Source organism: Lipophrys pholis (genome assembly GCF_963383615.2).
Source record: "Lipophrys pholis genome assembly, chromosome: 17".
NCBI classification, from domain to species: Eukaryota; Metazoa; Chordata; class Actinopteri; order Blenniiformes; family Blenniidae; genus Lipophrys; species Lipophrys pholis.
The window spans coordinates 14,709,280-14,724,278 of record NC_137643.1 but is presented as its reverse complement, the minus strand read 5'-3'; the positions used below and the strand labels follow the sequence as shown (position 1 = coordinate 14,724,278).

The window sequence follows — 14,999 nt, the reverse complement described above, 5'->3', positions numbered from 1 at the left end:
CTGCGGTTTTTTATTGGAATGACTTAAATGGCTCTTAAAATGCTGCTTGAATGATGGGTGCTGGTATCTGGTCTGTCTTTTCTGTGTGTATGCGTGTGTGTGTGTGTGTGTGTGTGTTTATGTGTGAGTGTATCCCTGCTCCAGACCCGGTTTCCATCAGAGATGCCAAATTTCTTTCACCCACCCACCCATCTCCTTTCAGTCCTCGGCCCCCGCTTCTTGATGCTCACCACATCTCCCACAGTGGTCACACTCATTTTTTGCTTGTGTCCACCCCCCCCCCCCCCCCCCCCCCCCTTCTGCCTTGGCTTATTTATCCACACTGTGGGGAACAAACACAATTGCACTCTCACACTCGTAAGGTAATGGCTATAATTTTCTTATCGACCGAGCGCAGATGTGTAAATAAATAACGTCTAGACTGATAGTGGAGACAAAAATCTTACCATCTGTGTTTAAGACTGGTTTCCCAACGAAATCACGAGTCAACAGAACAAAGATGTTTTCTGTTTTAAAGCACTTTTTCAGTCAAAAGGTCCGGGCCAATATGGTCTTACTTCCAATAACTGCTGATCAGATGATATTGTCAGCTCACAAACACAGTCCATTACTTTGCCTGTCTGTATCTTCGTCATCTATGCTTCCACCCACCGGACAGGCTTTGCGTTACTGCTTAAGCACTCCTCTTGTTGCAGAGACATTCACGGAAAGTGATTACAGACACATTCCAGACGCCCTCCAAGGAGTGATTGATGCTCCACTGGAGAATCATAGACCAACAAGTGTAGTACATAGGATGAAGTGCATCTGGGGTTACAGATGAGGCGTGACAACTCTGACTCTCTCCTCTCTGTGATTTAGACTATGTAGAGGAGCAGAGTCTGTGCTGCCACCATGGGATAAGTTGTTAAAAGTATTTCTTTTGCAAATGATGGGCAAAGACAAGCGTGTCGTCAAGCCGTCTCTTGACAATACACAGACAGGGCAAGTCTTCAAAACTACTAAAAGAAAATCCCCATGGTCTAAAGTGAACTGAATCCTCCAACAGGCAGAGACTGTGGATATGTTGTTGTGTCTGGTGAGCCTGACAACTGTTTGGACAATTTTGGGAACTGGCAGTATTGCAACTACTGCTCTCCCGCGCCTCCCCTGCCCCCTCCGTCGCCACCTCCTCTCTGAATAATCGCATTGCAAGCGGCGCAGGGACAAAAGCAGGACAAGTGTCACATGGAGAAGATTAGCAGATTAATGGATGCGGACTCAGTGGAGTGCGCTCCCTAATGTTGGTCTCCGGTTTGTTTCATAGACAAATTCCAGTGGCGATCAAGTTCCCCCCTCGGTCAGCTGTGGTGACATTTATTAACGTTATAACTATATTAAGAAGGTTTATGGATGTGGGAATATGATGAAAAAAAGATTTTCCTTGTGTCTTGTATCCTGCTTTATCCAGCTTAGAGTTATGGAGGGCTGGCATGAAGACGGAGAGACAAGCACAGACAGCCACACATACTGACAGCTTCGAGCAATTTAGAGCCACCAATTACAGCCAGCTGAGACCGTCTCCAGTGTCCCCAACAGCCCTGAGCTGGATAAATCCAGAGAGAAGATAGTTGGTGGCTATATTCCTTTCCTGTGTTACAGCAATATTTCTGGAATGGTTTGTGAAAATAGAATGGCTGTTTGATATTGATACAAATTAGAGAGAAGAAACCGTCTCTGTTACTATTAGTCATTGCACAGTAGCGTCGTCTGGTACAACCGAAGCGGTATTTGTACTCATACAGAGCTCTGGAATAATATTATCGGACTCTCATCACTTTCTTCTCACTGGGAGATACCTGTCGACAAGCGAAACTCCAGAGAAAACAGCAAGACATTTGTGATCAACAGAATTATGCACAGGAACAGAAAGAGACCACGAGACAGAGGAAAATGTTCAGAAAACCTGTTTTTTGGATCTCACACACACACACACACACACATATGTAGTATATAGCCCCCACAGGCAAAAACCTTCAATTCATTAGGGCACTGTTACTGTATACTGTGCTGACTTGGAGGAGATCTATGCACATTCCACCTCAAGTGTTGAAGGGATCTGGGTTTGTCATTGTCTCCACATGAGTGTAGTGTCTGCTTCGTTACACCTGGCTTCTCTGGGCTGGAGCTCCTCAGCATCCCCGAAGACGACATGTCCTGACTGATTCACACAGAGACAACTGCACCGATCTATGCTTTTCCTTATGGTGTTATCATCTAATTGCTATTTCCCTCTTAGATATGCGTGCACCTTGTGTAGAAGGGAGTAATTGTTGTTTTTTTGCTCTAAGTACATGTGTACATACATTGTTGAGATTAACAAGCAGCCCTGGATTTGACTTAACTGTATTATCTTTTTGAATTGGTGATATTCACCAAGCAGCACGGAAACAGACTGTATTGGAGACAAGGGCTATGTACAATAACTGTTGCTCCTAAAAAAAAACAGTACAAAGGAGCAGATTGAAAATGCTGGAGATCCCCAGTGTGCAGTGGAACTGTAATTCCAATTAAAATATCTCTGTGGTTTTGTCACTATGAGTGGTCCCTTTCATACAACACATCATCATATCAATTGTGAGGAAAAACAAGATCTCCGTGCAGCTCTGCTGGATTAAACAGACACTTTCTTCCAAAAATCTAACCCTAAACAAGTGTCCCTGCTGACTATCTACTTCCAACATTTGGTTTGAATCAGCATGTAGTCATACGGCAGGGACGGAGCATTCAGGAGACATCCTCTCAGTCTAACAATCTGCTCTGGCAGGCCATGCCTGCGTCCTCCTCCTACTCTTCCTCCTCCTCCACCTCCTTGTTATCCCGCCTTCTTCCTTCCAGACAATGAAGGATACAGAACATGCCTCATCTCAATGATGGAAGACAGTGACTGGAGTGGAATGAATGGATTCTGTATCTCAGAACTAAATGAAAAATGACTTTGTTGCTGAACATTCTCCAGACTATAACGGCAGCAGTGATTCACATGCATGCATATTCTAAATCATCCGAAACTAGCGAGATTCGAGCTTCCATGGCAGATTAATAGCAGGGACAGTTTAGCTGATTGCAGGAGTTCCGGGGTATTACTGCTCTCATTACTAAACATGAGGAATGGGCAGAGAGGGTAAACAAATATTGGAGTAGTAAAGAGGTTGCAGCAAGATGAAGCAGAGTAATACATAGAGGATTGATCTGTGTCTCGGGGCAAACACACTGGCCCTGCATGTTTCTGTTGACGCTGATTCCAAGATCAAAGACACCACATGCGGCAAAACGGAGCTTATTTTTCCCATTTATGTTTCTTTCACCTTCACAATGCATGCGTCGTCATCCCCTCTTCCCCAACTCTTGCTGGTGTTTTCCATATCCCTATCACACTTTCACCACATGTCAGGAAGACTACGGTCTGTGCGGTTTCTGCCCAGCATTGGGAGCGAGCCAGCTCAGGCTCCACTGGGCTGGTGGTCGGTTCGGCTTGCGGAGCAGGCCGGGGCCCACTATTAGGAAATGACCACTTCTCTGGTTCGAATTAGTAATGAAGCAACTCTGCTGGCTTGCAGAGAAAAGAACCGAAAAAGAAGTGGAGAGAGAGGGAGAGAGAAAGAGAGAGAGAGGGTGTATAGCCATCTGCAAACCACATGAAAGGGAGCAGTAATTGAGTCAAAGCCCTACCTAATTAAGTCTTATGTTGGTTGGCCAAAGACCATCCTCCCAGAAGTGTTTTTTCTTCCGTAGTGTTCATAGTCCAAACAATCACAGACATGCATGGTAAGCATCAGGTAGATGATGTTTTATTTCCACCAACTTATTGTGCATGCTATCATCCGTTGAACATCCAGGTTTTAGCTGAGGTCATGTCCACTGTCGAACTCTCCAAGACTTAAATAAGATTGTTAAACTCTGTGTAACTTTATGCAACAGCAGCTGTGCTTTTATTTCAGCATTATACCACTATAGATGAGTCTGCTTGAACTGGGTATTGTAATTGAGCTGCAGGAGTACATGTAAATGTCATGAGTCTCATGACAATGCACTGAAAAGCCATTTTCTGAGGAGGGTTTTCTTTTTTCCACACCCGCTTGCATGCTTACTTGCTTTACCTACTTAAGTTCACATTGACAGACAAAACTAAGCAAATGGGGAGGAAAACGGACAAGGCTGTCATGCAATTAGTCTTTTGTTTATTTATCTTAGTCTTCACTCTACAGCATCTCAAATATTCCCCATGAAACTCGAAACCACATGTATCCTTCCTAAATGGCCGGCTGTGCAATAACCCTTCCTGTAAGCATGAAACAGTAATTCTTCTTCAACGGCTTCTTTGAGCGCCGAGGAAAGCTGCCAAACTGCATCGCCTCTGCTGTCTAGCTCAAAGAAGCCGTGCATATACTGCAAGGGTAAACACAAACAGGGGAACTGTAGCTAGGAGCGTGTAACCACACACAACGTGGAGTGTGCTCGTGTGGAGGAACACTCGCACTGTATTCACCCCAAACAAGTTGGAATGAGCACAAAGTCGCTTTTTTCATTTTATCGTTTTTCACTACTTTGCTGCTGATTACAGGAAATGATTAAGACAAAAGCCTCGAAGGGCTGGTTGTGCTGTATGCTGCGTAAAGCTTCTGAGCGATCCATTATGAAACACATGTTGCTCAATGGGCTCAAACCCTGTACAGAAAGGATTAGGTCTCTAAGCCAGGGTCGTTTAAACATAAAGTCTGGGTGAAAAGTACCCTGCGCTGAACAATCATGGGATACTGCAACAGCTCCAGCTAAATTTGTGTGTTTTGTCTTATTTGGATTTTTAAATTGCTGTCCACACATGAGATTGGAGCCATGGTAAATATATAGCAGAGTAGGCAAACACTGCGTGAACCACTGGGGGTGTCACTTGTGCTCTTGAGATGCATAATACAGTATGACATTACCACATTTCCAGCAGAAACAACTAAAAGCTCATGGTGGTCCTTTGCAGGGGATAAAGCGCCTTAAATCCATCGTTTTGGGGAACCCTGCGAGCCAAGCCAAATTTGAGGTGTTTATCTAGGCAGAAGCTGGCAGCAGCTGCCAGTTTGTTTAAGGGTGGAAGAAAGAGGGCGAGCAGATGTTTGTGGCTATGTAATGGGCAATTATGGTCACCTGCTTGTTAAAAGACAGCAGAAACACTGACAGCCTAATGTGTTATCATATCATGGTTAAAAAAACAAAAAACGCATTTGCTTTTCTGAAAATTTGGAAAATTCAGAAAGAGTATTTTCCAATCTATTTTTGCAAATTACAGACCAATAACTCTTGAAGCGCTTTCTGGATTAAAGCAACAATTGACTGAACAACTGGACAGTGTTACACGTCAACGTATTCTTGCCAGGATCACAAGAGAGCTGTGACCATGTTGCAACGTTTAAGATTTGGTTTGGTTAGTCTGAGTGAAATGAGTGATCATGGTTATGTCACAACAAGGAGATACTGTTGGTGAGATACAATGGAAAAACAATAGATTCTAAATATATATTTTTATTTATTTTTTATGTCTAAGCTGGTTCCACATCCTAAAAGCAGTAACAACTGCAACACTTCCCCCTTTGCTCCTAAAGGCCTCTTCAGGCTACCAATGCCTGCGGGTGTCCGCATGTGCACAGGGTACGTGTGACGTCAAAATCGTCTTTCGCCCCATTACGCGGGTGTCTGCTCCGACCTCTCTGCGGTCGACCGCCCGCAGCCCAGATTTTGTGACCACGCGACCTGCGCGTGACTGTGCGCGGCTGGCTACCTATTCACAATGGTGTCTTCGTTTGTTCTCCTCATTGACCAAATATAACAAACACAGGAGCTCTATTTCTTATTCACGCAAGGTCGTCATTTTCAATGCTCAGCGTCCTTGACGACGGGGATGCGTGGACCAATGCGCATGTGTGGAACGCATCCAGAAGTGGAGCATGGCCACAATCGTGTGCACCCCGCGGACACTCGCGTACCTTGCGCACTCGCGGACACTGGTAGCATGTAGAGGCCTTAACCCTTCATAAATAAGACCATAGATTGGTTTGTCAAAGGGTATTTGCTTAAATCGCTGGTGATTCTGTCTCACTTGGAGGACCAGTCACTTTCAATGGACTTCTGTGGTGAAAAGAAACAAGATATTACAAGCTGAACTATGAGGTAACTGTGGGAACATTGTTGATGAATGGCAGATATGAACTTGTTGTCTACTACTGAATACCGGGAAGAAAAGATACATGTGCCATTTAGTACGCATCCATTTCCTTCTCCAGAAAATCTGGCTCCATGAAATAAAATGCTTTTTATTATCCCGCTCCAAGGGGATCATAACACCACAATAACCCCAGTCTCTTTTCTCTTTTTTTCTTTTACGAACACCTACGCACACGTCTAAATCAAGCTCAGACTGAACAAAAACAAAGTCTGGAGCTTTTCAAATAGTCTCAGAAGAGCTGTTTCCAACCCCTTTCTCACTACTGACCCATCAGAGAGAGATATATCCATCCTGCATCTGAAGTGAAATAATAAAAATAAACAGTTGGCTCGGCAGAGTATGTCGGTAACAAGATGAAAAGGAGGATAATGTAAGTTTTATACTAAGGAGTTGACCCCTGTTAAGAGTTGGCCCAACGTCCCTCTTTTGGAAGCCCCAAACAAAACTGCTGCCAGACGGTGAACTGAGGGGCAATGAATGAGAGGTAGCTGACTCAAAAAGAAAAAGAAATCCAAAGGCAAATAAACCTATCCACATGCACTGTGCACACATGCTCATTTGTACTAACTATCTGAACATACAAACACATGCGCTACACAGCTAGCCAAACATCAAGCAATCACCAGTTGGCTTCGCACAGTGATATGGATCCCCCACCCCCTCTTCTCTTTATAAAACCGAGAAAGTTGTGTGGGTAAGTCATTCTCCTCGGGACGAGCGGGGAAACTCTAGTTTTCTTGCACCCAGAGTAGATCCAGGGAAAACTCAGCTACAGCAGAAATCCCGTCCCACGACCAGGAACAGTTGTTTTGTTGGATGAGCACAGAGGCATTCATTCCTGTTTGTTCCTGCTGGATTGTCGTTGAAAACATAAGCTTCCCTCACAGAGAAAAAAAACTAAAAAAACTCAAACAGACCTTTGGAAAAATATAGATCTGACTCCAGGAAGTATTGCTCAATACACGTTTTGTCCATGGCTTACTTACTGCGTTTGGTTCAGGCCTCGGTGACTAAAAGCAATGTTTGGCGTTGGAGAACAAGGCTGCTTCACCACAGGGGCTTTTAGTTTGCGTCCAGTAAAGAACTGGGCCTTGATTCAAAAGAATTTGTAGCCTACACCAGAGAAGAAAAAAAAATGAAATGAAAGAGAGGGGGAAGCAGGGGCAACTGGAAGAGAGTCAAGAAGCAAGATGTTTGAAGGAAAATGTGACATCGAACTGATGACCCCTTGCTGCTCCCGCCACCAGTTGACTCCTGCTTCTGTTTAGCTGAGCCTGTGATAAGTTCCCTCTGATAGCCGAGGACGACATGTTGTCACTCGGAGCCCTTCGGAGAGAGAACCGTCGCTGACAGAGTCAACGGGAGGCGGAGGAAAAATAACAAGAGGCGTCTGCCAAGCCTCCCCACTGCTCGCTCTCCCTGTCTCTCTTTCCCCGTCCCCTTGTTGTTGCCAGGCCTGTGGAAAAACTTCCTCTGGTCCAGACACGGTTATGAGAGAATGAGAGCGCAAGTGGGAGAGCGATACGCAGAGATGAAGGGGAAAAAGCAAAGGGATCAGTGACTGATGGTGAAAAATAAATATGTCAAGCTGCCAAAACTGTAATCACAAAACAAAACCTGAGTTAAGAAAAAGATTTACTGTTCTGTTTCTCTCTCTCTCTCTCTCATTGTTCCTGCCTCATCGGGACTTAAGAGCTAAAATAATGTCCCTAAATACAAGGCTTGATTTATATCTTACTGCTCCATCTACTCTGGAGGTGCCGCGTGTGTTTGTGCAGATTCACTATCTGCTATATAGCTGACTGACTTCCCCATATATCAGCTGGGTGTCCAGGCCAAGACGGCGACCTGCGATGTGCAAACAAGCTCAGACAGTGTGAACACACAGGGCAAAAGGAGGTAAAAGGGAGACAAGACGCCTTTTTTACATGCATCTGTGCAAGAAAATATGTTTGCCTTTGACTGTCTGTCTCTTTCTCATTCCTCTTTTAGCTGAAAAAACAAATCCATCCCATTAATCTTGAATATTTTGGTCCAAGCCCTGATTGAGACCAGGGCCTGTGTTCTGTTTCCACAACCATTCGGCGCAATTCTTCATTCAGTATATCAGCAGCACCAGTTAGCATTCCTGAAGATGCATGCTGAAGAGCTTCTACATTGTGCGCGTGTGAGCGTGTGCATGTGCATATAGGTGTCCTTGCTTTCAAGGAGAGTAAAGGGTGTTCCCCTCAGCCTGAGAATGAGTGGCATTCTCCTTCATTTCCTGCTCGTACTGAATGTAATAGAGACAGATGTGTTCACACACTCTCAAACACAAATACACATGAAAGCATGTGCAAAACCATGCACTTATGGGAGAGCATACCTTGCAAGTCGGCAGAGAAGAATGGGAGCAATGGGAGTTTGATAAACCACGAAAATATGTGACAATGCTAGATAATATAAACATTAAAAAGAGTCCCAGTTAAAATATTTCGGTCAGATGTAATAACACTTAACATTGGCCGGTCAAAAATGAGCCAAAACAACAGGCATCTATCATCCAAACTGCACAGTACCATGTCTTTGACCCTGTGTTTCCCTCAGTGAACTGTCCGCTATTCCGCCCCCTGGTGGTGGCAAAAAAGAGCATGGATCACTGTGGTGGTTCTGTGAAATCAAATCACAGAGCCCCCCCCCTCATAAGTTTTCTGCATAAAGGTGGACACCTTTGTCAGTCAAGATGACTAAGATGGGGCTCATTTACAAAAAGGGTTACAATTTTTCATGTCCTTGTTGTGCTCCATTTACAAGGATTACAACAGAAAGCCAAAAAATTTGCTAAAACATTTTGACGTTAGAGTAATAACGGGGGTTGGATTCTCAAAAGTCTGAACGTCAACATGTTCTGGCCGATAAAGTAAATGCAACGGGGCATGAGAAGTGCTGCAACAAATGAGCAGTGAGTTTGGCAGCCCAAGCAGCATGGATATGTTCATCTGTTTGAAATGTGTATCTGTGCCTGTGTCTGTGAGGAGTGTTAAATCCATGTAGGTGTTTTTGTTGCACAGAGCATAAAGTATGCCGTCCGTGTGTGTGTGTGTGTGTGTGTGTGTGTGTGTGTGTGTGTGTGTGTGTGCCCTTGGGTTTCCAGCGTGACTGCTATTTGCGTGTGTTTGGTCACGCTTTGGCACTTTGCATCAAAGGCTTGAATAGGCAGCTGGTGGAACCTGGTAACTGTGGTCGAATAATGTACTCCGCACACAAACACACACTCGACTTCCTCGTAACCACAAACCAACCTGGCTTCTGACCAGTTACCATCCACTGCAGGACACAGTTCTGTGCAGGTCAGTGTTGGCTGGATATGCCATCCCCAGTGTTCCAGGAAAGAAAAGGTGTAAATCTTCTCACCTCGAGCTTCTTTAATCATATTTGGGACATTGACTGGAAACTACGCAGTCTATATAAAGGGACCCGAACTTTATGAGCCACTTTAAACTGTAAAAGCATAAGCAGTGGCGAAGTAGTGCTGCACGCTGGCAGCGCTGAGGACCTGCGAACTGTCTACGAGGAAAGTTCACGCTTTGGTGCGTATCCCTTCACTCCAGTAGCCATGACGATTGTGTAACACACTTTGAAACTCGCATTCAGTCATCTCAGGACATGCATGTGGGAATGCATTTGCACAAACAGACAGGCAGAGACACACACGCACACACATACACAGGTAAACAGTTTTATTGGCATAAGCCAGTGAAATAATGCTTTGGATGCTGCCAAAAGTTTTGGGATTATAGATCTCCAAACCGCTGTCTTTTCCAGACCCCTCCCCTCCTCCTCCTTTCACTCTACACCTCTCATGCCTCCCTCCTCCTTCCTTTGCAAGGAAAGCCTGCTACTGGTGTAGTGAAACACATGTGATCAAAAAACAGTCCTGCATTTTGAAACATTTCGGAGGTTTTGGAAGACTTCTTCTATTTTCCCTGTTATTTATTCATTTGGTTTAACTGATTCCTGTCCGTCTTTTTTCAGGCCAGCCAGTTGTCAGTTAGTTATGCTGGATAATCAAAGAATAAGACTCACAACTGTGTGTTTTTCTTTCTGTTTGCGATGGAGAGATGTCGTTACAAAGGAATGCAGTGTCGCTTGCCAGAGGCGTCACAGTGGATGGACAGAGTGAGGCGACGGGGGAATGAAGGGAAGGGAAGAAAAGAGAAGAGAAGAGAAGAGAAGAGAAGAGAAGAGAAGAGAAGAGAAGAGAAGAGAAGAGAAGAGAAGAGAAGAGAAGAGAAGAGTATACACACACCGCTCACAATCAGATGTGTCACATAAGCTGACAGTCTCTGTCATATGAGTAGCAGTTACATTAAACACACATGATGCATCCACATGGTGGACACTCCTGTTATGTTAATAACCTGGCACCAGTCTGCCCCACCCCAATGTACACTCACAGTGCACACCACTCCCATTTCAACATCAGCAACAAAATTCCCACATGTATGGTTATGAATGCCTTAAAAAAAGAAAAAAAAAGAAGAAAAAAGTAGAATCCAGTCACTATCGTATTTCGTGGTATTGAGGTCTGGATAAATCATATGACCACTGATGAAACGATGAGAGGACACAGATCTACAGGTTTAATATAAGTCTTGATACTGTGTCTCTGGAGGAGCTGATTGAACAAACTGTGCCATTTCTTTCTAATCTGGAAGTCGTTATTCTGTGCTCTAGCTTAGGACTGAGAATTATGCAGGTCTCATGACTGAGATATTAAACCCTTTTTTTTCTCTCTCTTTTTCTTCTTTTCCTGCTCTCTGCTTCTATTTCTTTCGGCAAAGTTTGTCACACACATGTGATTAAAAAATAAAGACAGTCAAGACGACGCGAGGATGCTGACAGAGGCTGTGAGGGCAGGTAGGACTCACCTTTCTCTCCGCGGAGCGTCGAGGGGCAGGAGGGGGGTGCACTGGGCGAGGGTGGGTGGAAGGTGTGCGCTTCAGGTGGGTCTCTCTTCTACCTCCCTCCTTGTTTCAGCCACGCGTGTCTCCCATGGGATTCAAGGGCATCAGATATTCAGCAAACATGCAGCCAAAACTGAGGATTGGTGTCCTCCTGGGCAAAGAGCGGGCACTTTGAATGGGTCCAGTGCTGCTCACAAATGTAGGAGGGGGAAGGAAAAAAAACAAAAAAAACAAAAAAAAAACAAAAACAAAGTTAAAGAAAAAGAGAATCGTTTCAACTGCAGGCTGAGAAATCTGTCAGTTCAACTTTTATTTTTCTGCCTCCGGCAAAAAATAAAAAAGTCCATCCGTGTGCTTTTTGGCAGAGAGGGTAAAAGTGAGTGATGGGATGAAAGCGCAAGTGAGCGAGGAGGGAAAAATCCTCTCTGTGCCTTCTTCGAGCTGTCCAGACGCAGGTCTGAGGAGCACCTTCCCAATCTGTGTGCTCTCACTCTCCAGGGTGGAAAGTAGGAGGGAAGGAGCAAGGGAGCAGGACAGAGAGGGAGAGAGAGTGAGTAAAAGTGGAGTGAAACTCAGTCAGTCAGGTCAGTCAGACAGGCAGGCAGGCAGGCAGGCAGGCAGCAGAGGCAGTGTGATTCGGAACTAAAGGCTGTGGGTCCAGGCAGGTTGCGCTCCCACTCCCAGGACTTATAACCAAAGGGGCTGCGCACCTCGCTGCTCCAATCTCGCTGGCTTACTCGGCGATCCCTCTCACACTGGCTTATTTTGGGTAAAGACAGACGGGATTGTTGATGGGGTTAACCCCCTTCATACAAAAAAGCAAGTGTCTGTGGCTGGCTGCAGTGAGGAAGGAGGGGAGTGGGTGGGGTAGCAGCCGCGTAGAGAGGGGTGGAGTAGGATGAAGAGAAGGAAACTCACATACACGAGAAGAGGTGTCTTTTCAAACTCCAACTGAAGAAATCACGCTTCCCTTTATTCTCTACCTTTTAGCGGCATAAAACAATCTCAATCAAAGCTTCTCCTTTCTGTTTACTTTGAGGCTTCAAGAAGAAATTAATAATGTTAATATCTGACATAACCCTGAATATGTGTAATACATAAGGGGGCAGTTTACTGTCATTTAAAAACCTGCTAAGGTTTCAGAAAAACCATTACACAATACCACTCTTGGGGGTAATTACTAGCACTCAGCAATAAATTGTATCCATTCAAATGTTGTTGCCACAGCACAGCTATTCATTTCTACAAGTATCAAATAGACCTTGCGTTCATAATGTGCCAGCACTTGTCGGGAAAAGGCGTAAATTTGAATCAATTGGAAATTGGACGTGACCCGAGAAACTTGGAAGGACCGCAGTCATTCCTTATCATTTACCTGGTAACGTCCAACAGAGCCGAGGGTTACTAAGTCCAGCGTACACACAGCTTTCAGTGTTTCATTGGCAGTTTGCTAACTGGCCCTGTGCGAAGGTAGTGGACCTTGAAGAGCATGCTGTACTTTGCTTCTGATTGGACGTGCCGGAGGAAAGCTGGCCTAGCCTTTTCCTGAAAGACCTACTGGGACCGAGCCACTGGCTGTGTTAGAGATTAGATAGAGGCCGTGATTCCAAGAAGATCTCGAAACACCGAGGTGAGAAGGGAAAGAAAGGTAGACTGACTCAAGAACATGTTTTATCTGGTGTTCCTAGTCATTATCATTCAGTCCCTGCAGGGGTCATATTAAAGACCATCATCCCAGCAGCATTTATGGTTTCATTTCGTCAATCACGTTCTAATCTCTAGATAGTTCTAAAAAGCTGCCAGTCCTTTTTCTTTTTTTTACTTCTTTTTGTTACTTATTTCTTACTCATTCAGGTTTATTTATGAAAAGTAAAACATGTCCCTAGACTGTATAATCTCACAGCCATTAGAATCAAAGTTGGGCAGAAATCCGCTTTTCCTTGCATGAGAACATTATGGGTCTTAGCAAGGGCATATTTAAATTATATCTATTACATATAATGGAACCTGCTGTTTGAAGTTGTCGTTTGGAGCACAGATGGAGTTTTATGTGTTTTATTTGCATTCTTTTGGCAAATTCCAACAATATCAAGACAGCAAAGTGGTTAAACATGCTTTAGAGAAATAAACAATGTGATTAGTTTGATTTCTTTCTTTTTACACACAATTATTCTGGACTGATGAAAGGTCATAAACCCAGTTTTGGCAATTGCGCCATCCAACTCGCCTGAAAAAGTAGGTTGTTCACAACTGGAGCCGACCTTAAATTGAATAATCTTCGAAAAATAAGCAAGAGGCGTCACGTCTGTGAAAGAGCCTTGGTGTAGTTGAGGTTAACTTAATGGGTCTCTGAACATGAAAAGGGTGGAGTGACCAGATGCCCAGCAATGATGTCATCAATGGTAGCCCTGTGTGGTAGTAAGGCCTGCCATTCATCCCCCCACCCCCACCCCCAGGTGTGTGTTTCTGCATGAACATGTGTGTGTGTGTGTGTGTGTGACGTTGTTGAGCACACGCCTATGTCTCGATGAGGCAAAAAGCGGTTACTGGAGGCTCACGTACAAACAAAAGGCGGCCTCCGCCTCTTCCAGTCATGGCTATGCTACAGCTGCAATGAAGAATTCGGCTTGCGGCTCCTCAAAAAAAAAAGTCTCAACTCACCCGCTAATGCTTTCACACAACACACATTTGAGCTCACTCATACCCTTTGGTCAGCACACACCCATTGAACCCCCCCCCCCCCAAAAAAAAACCATTCACCTCAACATGGTACAAAAGTCCCCTCCCACCCACTCGCTTGCTTTTACAAGGTGAAACATTCCCAAGAAGAGGGAAAAAACACCTGGTCGTCATAAGTTTCTCTTTTTTCACTCCACTTTTCCCCTTCGCTCCATTCCATTAGTAAGAGTGAAAACAAACATTGGCCGTTTACGGACTGGAAAACCGTTGCGATGCATCACGCAGAGCCACTTTTCTCTTGATGTTCGTCAAAAGCCCCAAATAAGCTGTGAGAGGCGAGCTGGCGTCACAGATACACTGCACTCCGCACCACACCCAGTGTCACCAAACATAGAGCCACTATGTGTTAACGTATGGAGGTCTGTTCCACCCAAAGGTGGTGTGTTTGGGGTGGGGTGGGTTTGCATGGGGGTGCATTGACCATGGGTGTTCCTTGAGTGGCTTGTGTGAATGGCAGGAGTGTGTTTGTAGGGTGGAGTTGTTTGTGAGGTTGATTGGGAATATATTTGGAGACGTGATACGACCTTGTTTGTTGGAGTAAGTGGTCTCGGTCTCTCAGTACAGAGCTGTATGCTGGTGATTGATGCCTTGCTGGTATAAATGTGGTTCTTACCATGTTTAATCTTGTTAACGCTGATAGCATTCTCCGTGCTCGTTTATGTATAATTTACTGTTTCGGGGGTAAGCCTCTTTTATTCAAAGAAGCTATTGATGTCTGGTAGAGTTTAGAGGGGAAGGTTCATGCAAGGACAGCAGAGGACAGGTGTTCCTCCCTTCCGCCTGGGTCCTTTCTTCATTGCCTTTTTTTAAATTCCCTATCAGTCTCTTTCCCTTGGCCATGACTCAAAAGGGTCGTTTTCTCTCAGGTGATGTTGCTCACCTTTGTCTGGCCAAACCTTACAAAAGAATGCCAGGCATTCACCAGGCTGTGTCTGCACAGGGAGGGCAGGGAAAGTTGGTGAGGGTAGGAAGTAAAAGACGGAGGAATGATACAGAATAATCATTGCAAAATGAAGAAATGGACGGGGAGAGTCCCAGGATGGAGAGAAGAGTTTCAGTCT

The 14,999-nt window shown here is 44.8% G+C and overlaps 1 protein-coding gene across 1 annotated transcript in view; it reads right to left on the bottom strand.

Moving 5' to 3' along the window:
• Positions 1–11,956, bottom strand: part of col8a2 (collagen, type VIII, alpha 2) — a 39,784-nt gene extending 27,828 nt beyond the window's left edge. The window contains exon 1 of the mRNA XM_080484893.1: positions 11,164–11,956. The gene's annotated coding sequence lies outside the window, so the exon portion shown is untranslated. The remainder of the gene's footprint in view (positions 1–11,163) is intronic.
• Between the last annotated feature and the right edge of the window lie 3,043 nt (positions 11,957–14,999).